This window comes from Fistularia commersonii, chromosome 29 (assembly GCF_037954325.1).
Source record: "Fistularia commersonii isolate RoL2024-O1a breed Wild chromosome 29, RoL_Fcom_v1.0, whole genome shotgun sequence".
Taxonomy (NCBI): Eukaryota; Metazoa; Chordata; class Actinopteri; order Syngnathiformes; family Fistulariidae; genus Fistularia; species Fistularia commersonii.
In genome coordinates, this window is record NC_141312.1 from 8,520,792 (window position 1) to 8,526,457 (window position 5,666).

General features: G+C 42.3%; 1 pseudogene; it reads right to left on the bottom strand.

The window, feature by feature from the left end:
• Nucleotides 1–3,555: 3,555 nt before the first annotated feature.
• On the bottom strand, nucleotides 3,556–5,111 carry LOC147216909 (general transcription factor II-I repeat domain-containing protein 2-like; annotated as a pseudogene).
• Nucleotides 5,112–5,666: the final 555 nt, after the last annotated feature.

A 5,666-nucleotide genomic window follows, 5' to 3' on the forward strand; every position in this document is an offset into this window, starting at 1 on the left:
ATATATGTAAGTGTGCATGTTGGATGTATGATAATTTAAAAGCAAATAAGCAAGAAACATAACAATTACATTTTATTTTTTGGGAATGTTTATTGTTCCAGTATTTCCTTAATATCTGAGTCTTTCAGCTGAGCGCTTGTGATTTCCCATACTAGTCAGTTTTCCAATAAGCAGACATGACTGCATTTGTGGTAAGTCAAGCCCCGAGTTTTGATGTCAATTTTCGGGTTTTATTTTAATGTCAAAGGAACAGTTTATTCAGAAATGTGTCAATAACTAATCACCCTCATTCTGAAATAAGGTCAGGTAAAGATTTTAAGTGTGTTATGACCTGGAATTTCAGAAGAAATACAGAGGATCGGTCACATTTACACGCATCTGTGTTTACAGGTGTTAATGAATAATTGTTCCACTGGCATGCCAGCAGTGATCAAGTCACACAATTTGCAGTCATGTTCATTTTAAATATGAGTTTACAAACCCAAGTACTTACAATGGAAACTATATAATGCCTGACCTCCATTTTTAAATGTTAATGACTGAACAGCTGTTGCCGCATCATGTGTGTCTTGCTTTGAAGATGAGGTCTGCCAGATTTTAAACCCTACCGTACGCTTTCATGTTTGCAAGGAATAGCAGGCATCTTCTTCTCCTTTCGGCTTTTCCCTTCAGGGATCGCCACAGCAAATCAACCCTCTCCATCTAACCCTGTTCTCTGTATCCTTCTCTTTCACACCAAGTACTTTCATATCCACTCTCACTGCGTCCATAAAGCTTCCTCAAGACCTCCTGCCTGGCAGCTCAAATTCCATCATCCATCTACCAACATATTCACCATCCCTCCTCTGTACATGTCCGATCTATCTCAGATCTGGCTTCTCTGGCCTTCTCTCCAAAACATCTAACATGTGCTGTTCTTCCGATAGACTCATCACTGATCCTATTCATCCTGGTCACCTCACTAGATTTCCCTCAACCTTATATCTGCTCTCACAACAGATCACAATGTCATCTGCAAAAATCAGGGTCAATGGAGATTCCTGTCTGACCTCATCTGTCAGCCTGTCCATCATCACTGCAAACAAAAAGGGGCTCACAGGTGATCCCTGATGATGTCCCATCTCCACCTTGATCTTCTTTCTTACCCCTATGTCACATCTCACCACTGTCTCACAGCGAGCATACATGTCCTGCACCAGTCAAACATACTTCTCTGCCACTCCAGACCTCCTCGCACAATTCCAGAGTACCTCTCTTGGTACCCTGTCATATGCTTTTTCAAGGTCTACGAAAACGCGATGCAACTCCCTCTGGCCATCTCTGTACTTCTTTATTATCATTCTCAAACCAAATACTGCATCTGTAGTACTCTTTCTAGGCATGAAGCTATACTGTTCTTCTTTAATGCTGACTTCTGCTCTCAGTCTAGTTTCTACTACTCTTTCCCATAACTTCATTGTATAGCTCATCAACTTTATCCCTCTATGGTTGCCGCCATTCTGCACATCCCCCTTATTCTTAAAAATGGGCACCATCACACTTCTTCTCCATTCCTCAGGCATCTTCTCACTCTCTAAGATCCTGTTGAATAATCTAATCAGAAACTCTACCGCTGCCTCTCCTAGACACTTCCACACCTCCACAGGTATAGCATCAGGACCAACTGCCTTTCTACTCTTCATCCTCTTCAATGCCTTCCTCACTTCACTTTTACCATTTCTGCTACTTTGTTGTTCACAATAGTCACCTCATCTACCCTTGCCTCTCTTTCATTTTCCACATTCAACAGCTCTTCAATGTACACTTTCCATCTTCCCATCACTCATCTAGCATCGGTCAAAACATTTCCCTCTCTATCCTTAATCACCTGGACCTGCTGTACACCCTTTCCATCTCTATCTCTCTGTTTTGCCAACCTGTATAGATCATTCTCTCCCTCCTTCTTGTCAAACGAAGCATAGAAGTCATCATATGTCCTTTGTTTTGCCTTTGCTACCTGTCTGTCTTTAGCTTACGCTGTATCTCCCTGTACTCCTGTCTGTTCCCTTCAGTACCCTCAGTGTCCCACTTCTTTGCTAACCGCTTTCTCTGTATATGCTCGTGTACTTCCTCATTCCACCACCAAGTCTCCTCATCTACTTTCCTTCCAGATGATACACTAAATACTCTCTTACCTATATCCTTGATAACATTAGCTGTAGTTGTCCAATCATGTGGAAGCTCTCTCTGACCACCCAGAACCTTTCTCAACTCCTCCCTTACAACATTCCTCCCTTTTCAGCTTCCACAACTTTTTTCTCTGTGCTGCCTTTGTCCTCTTGATCTTCCTTGTCACCAGTGTCATCCTACAAGTCACCATCCTATGCTTTGTGGTTACACTCTCACCTACAACTACTATGCAGTCACTGATCTCTTTCAGGTTACTTCATCTATTCAAGATGTAGTCTACCTGCATGCTCCCACCTCCGCTCTTATAAGTTACCCTATGTTCCTGCCTTTTCTGGAAAAAAAAGTGTTTATGACACTATTTCCATCCTTTTTGCAAAATATACCACAATATGTCCCTCTGTGTTCCTGTCCTGTATACCAAATCTGTCCATCGCCTCTTCATCCCGTCTATTGTCTGCACCAACATGCTAATTGAGGTCTGCACCAATCACCAATCTCTCATCTCTGGGGATATTCTGCATCACTTCAGCTAAGTCATTCCAGAACTTCTCCTTCTCCTTGAACTCACATCCCACCCGTGGGGCATAGCCACTAGCATCATTGAGCATCACACCATTAATCTCCAGTTTCAGACTCATAAGTTCTACACCATTTATCTTCCTGTCAGTACCATGACAGTACAACTTAAAGCCTACTCTTAAGCCTCCAGTCTTACTACCTTTCCACCTGGTCTCCTCGACACACAGTATATCCATCTTCCTTCTCTGCATCATGTCGACCATCTCTTTACCTTTTCCTGTCCCGATATTCAAAGTCCGTGCGCTTTGCCCCAGAGTCTTGTTTTTCCTTTTCTCTCTCTGCTTCCGAACATGCCTTCCTCCTCCGCTTCTTTGACCAACAGTAGCCCAATTTCCACTGATATCCTGTAGGTCAGGGGTGTCACACTAAATTGCACATGGGGCCAAAATTAAAAACATACTTTAGGTTGCGAGCCGAACAGGATAAACATTTATTGAAAACACAAAAACTAAATGTTTTTTGGGATATAAATATGAATAAAAACACAGAAATGATATTCTGGGATAAACTTAAACTTAAATAACTTGTATTTAACATTTTATTCTCCATGAAAATATATCTTGTTAAATTATACAAGTTAGAAATATGAACAAGTAAACATCCAAATAACATTCAAATTCCTTTGTTTCTATGTCAATGTATATAAAAAAATTAACTTTTAAATATCCTATAAGATTTTGCTATCGAAAGTATCTGATGTTAAGATTATACAAGTTAGAAATATGAACACGCTACGAAATCTGGAAATATACATGAAATATGTGCTATTCAGCAATTACAAATCAAATCATTCAGTTTTCTTTGCTTTTATGCCATCCGATAGCAGCCCGACACCTGGTATATTTTTTTGGAAACAAGTTGGCTTATGCTTGTTGTGAGGTCCTGTGTTGTGGAGATTCTCAGGATGGACTGCAGGTTCTCACCAGTGAGACGACTCCTGTGTGCTGCTTTGTTAATCTTTATCACTGAGAAGAGCTTCTCACACTGATATGTGTTACAAAACATGCACAAGGTTAGAACTGCATGTAGATGGAGCTGGGGCATTGCTGCTGGGATGGAGTGAATGAACTGTGCGGGCCCTGCAGTGTCATACTTTGCCTTCAGTGTCCCATTACACTGCAGCTCAATCAGTTCCATCTGAATCTGTACTGATGCAGTTTCCACATCGATGGCAAACGGGTTGCGAAGCAACTCAAAACTCTTTTTTTGGGCTTCAAGGTCACTAAAGTGTCGTGCGAATTCAGCGTGTAGTACGCTCGGTTTATCAGCAAAGTGCGTTTTTGGGAACACTGTTGTGCTGACTTGGTTCAACATTACTTGGCAACAGGGAAAGTGAGGCAAGTTGCGCTGTTGCATTTGTGTCTCCCACAAAAGCAACTTCACTTGAAATGCCTTGACTGCGTCATATATGTCATAAAAGACCAAAACTGCCGGTGATTTCACCCTCTACCTCGGATAAGGTTTACGGTTTGCGTTACAGTGCTCATTACATGATCCACCTTCAGGACTTTGCCATATAGTGCTCCCTGGGGTATGATGCAGTGATATGCTGTTAACTCACCAGTACAGTTCTCCTCCTGCATCTTCACTCACATCCTTCCCACTAGTCCACTTTTTCCACTGCACATAGCCGGTGCTCCATCAGTTGTAGGTCCAATAAGTTTGTTCCAGGGTAGTTTCATGTTGGTTACACTTCGACGTACGTTTACAAAAATGTCTTCTCCAGTCATTGTCCCGGGCATCGATTTAATGTCCATTATTTCCTCTGTAACGCGCAAATTGGAATCCACTCCAAGGATGAAGATGGCCAATTTTGTAGTATCAATCATGTCAGTACTTTCATCCACAGCACGAGAGTTGGCAATAAAGTCATTGCGTCTTTCGCTCAACTGTGTTCTTAAATCAGTGGCCATCTCGTAAATTCGATCAGCAATCGTATTGCTACTCAGGCTTATATTTGCCAGCATCTTCTTTTTGTCTGGACATAAGACCTCGAACACTTTGATCATGCAGCTCTTCAGAAATTCTCCTTCTGTAAATGGCCGGGCTGATTTGGCGATCTCCTCTGCTACGATAAAACTTGCTTTCACAGCAGTTTCACTTTGTGATCTTGCAGGGGTAAAAAACATTTGCTGAAATGTCAGATTCTTCTTTGACTCTTCTGCTTTCTGTATCTTCTGCGCTGCATCCAGCTCTTTCAGGTTATCCTTATAGTGCCGTCTCAGATTAAATTCTGTCATTACAGCCACATTAGCTCTACAATTGAGACACACGGGTTTACCAGCAATGTCGGTAAACATATACTCAGCCTCCCATCGGTGTTTAAAGGCTCTGTTTTCGGAATCAACTTATCTCTTCGGCATCGTGGCGGGCTATCTTCGCAATAACTTACGGCAACAGAAGCTAGACTTGATTGACGCGGGAAAAGCGCGGCAAGGCAGTTGAAGCGTTGCCTGATGGGATCTGTAATATTGCGTAGTATTGTGTTATCAGCGCTTCATATAGACGGACCATTAATAACAATAATGTAAAATGATCTCGCAGGCTGGATATGATTACACGGCGGGCCGGATGTGGCCCGCGGGCCTTAAGTTTGACACATATGGTGTAGGTCATCGGTAATAGTGCTGGTCGTTGTTAACCCGGCCTCGACTGATCGGGTATGAGATTATTCGTTTTGATTTGCATGTTTGGTTGTGGCAAATATTTTACGCCACATGCCCTTCCTGACGCAACCATCTGCATTTATCTGGGCTTGGGACCGGCTCAGGGAGACACTGGCCTGTGCCCCCCTGAGGCAGGCTCAGGGAAACACTGGCCAAATAGCAGGCATATCATCTGATAAAAATTGACAGATTCTTTCTCAGAGAGATGAAAATTTGTAATTTCCTTGAATAAAACATGAAGAGAAATAATCT